This window comes from Sipha flava, unplaced genomic scaffold (assembly GCF_003268045.1).
Source record: "Sipha flava isolate LNK unplaced genomic scaffold, YSA_version1 0_pilon_pilon, whole genome shotgun sequence".
NCBI lineage: Eukaryota > Metazoa > Arthropoda > Insecta > Hemiptera > Aphididae > Sipha > Sipha flava.
Genome location: NW_020271713.1, coordinates 164,965 through 167,097, shown reverse-complemented (window position 1 = coordinate 167,097; position 2,133 = coordinate 164,965).

Here is a 2,133-nt window from a genome sequence, read left to right as displayed (position 1 = left end):
TATTGGCATATATACTAACTTATATTGTATATCAAGCAAATAAAATAAATTTTTAAGATCTAATCAAAAACTAATCAAATATATTATACTAAAATCTATTTCAAAAAATTATACTTATATGATTTAACATAAACATCATGTATTTGGTAACCATGCAACGAGAGTGCCTGTATAATATATTCAACATGTGTATGTTTGCATCGTCTTTAGCCAGAACTCATTAACGCTTTATGTAATGACAACGATTGAAGAATAAAAATGTTTAGAAGTCACCAAACATATTTGTAAATTACTAATTTACTATATGTAAAAATACTGCTAATCTGTAATTTTGAAAATCAATTGTAATAGTTATTATACACGTGAATCGATCGGCGCAATTGTCCATAACAAATGATTACATTAGAATATTGATTAGCGCAATTTCTGTATGGTATACCTTTTTCTATCCCATAGCTTTTCATTCTTTACTTACGATTTTCGGCATTATTGATACAATTGAATACATTTGAAAGCAATGACAAATTATAAAATATTAATTAAATTAAAAATTAATTGACCAGGTGAAATACTTTATGTTTTCACTTAGGTAAAATAGTTGAATTTATAATTTTCAAGCTATAGATGTATATGTTTTAGATTTAACCTAACACATAAAATTACTTGTTCAATTTAAATAATTAATAAAAATGCATTGTGAATGAAATTGATCGCATTTGATATTGGAGAAATTGTTTTTATAATGAACTAAGTCAGCGCAACATTACATTTTTTGTGAATTGATAATATATCATAATAATATCATAAATATATTTATCGAAAATATTCGATGATATTTCGGAAAATAAAAATATATCATCGAAAACCTGCAATACAAATTAGCAAATATAGGCAAGTAAATGAAAATAATTGAAATAACTTGAGTTAAGATAACATACGATTGATAAGTTAAAAGTTAATAAGGAAAAAAATTTTAACTTAACTCAGTTTCAAAAAAGTTAACCTACTTTTTTTAATTAGTTTGTATATCACATAAAAAGTGACTGTGTTTTTTAGAAAGATCTAATTTCAAAAATTATAATAAACATTTTTTTTGAACTTGATAATATATAGCAGTGGCGCCGAAGTGTTTGAAAAATACTATGACATTGTATTATATATAATATTCTGTATCCACGGCCAAAACCTAATACCCAAAGGTGGGCCCCCAACCTACAAAATGTAATCTAATGACATCTAATGTACAGTGTATGCGACCATTTTACTTTATGTTATTATTTAATTTTTATATTAATATTTACGTATAAACGAAAAAATGTCAACATTTTTTTAACTTGATAGATCCTTTATAAATTAGTTGTGAAAAGTTAAGTTATTTCAACTGCCAATTAAACTAGTCAAGTTAAAAAGAAAATATTAAATAGAAAATAAATTAATTAGTTAATGACTACCTTTGCAAATTAATTATTTTGATCAAAATCTAAACGGATTTTCTATGAAGTTTTTTACTGGAAAAACAATCAAATATATTAATGCATAGTAATAAAATTTTATAACAATTTACTAACGTATGTATGCATTTACGTGTAAATGGTTACCATGCTGTGATATTAAATTGCATTTTCCAACAAAAAATAAAAATTACAAATAATTGATATGGGAGCCTATAACCTCGATAAAAAATACCTTGTGGTTTATTGACATTTACATTTATAAATATTAAACCTAATAATTATATAATAATATATCCATATAAAAACGCATCATTTTTTCAGGATCACTTACTAATATGCAAAGTAAAATATACATATACTATAACGGTAATTAAAAGTAAATATTATTACCAATTGTATTTAACATATTAAATATATATAAATTTTATAGAAAATTGTATAGATTGTATTATTAGATTGTATTAGTATTATTTCTACTATACCGCATATTTCGAATGCATGTAGTAATATAGTAATACTTTTTACATGATGTATCCTCTGATATCCGTACTCATTCCATGAAGACTTTAGATCTTTTACAAATATAGATTAAGTAACAGCTGTTGATTAAGTACAATTTTAACACATACATGCACACACACACACACACACACACACACACACACACACACACACACAC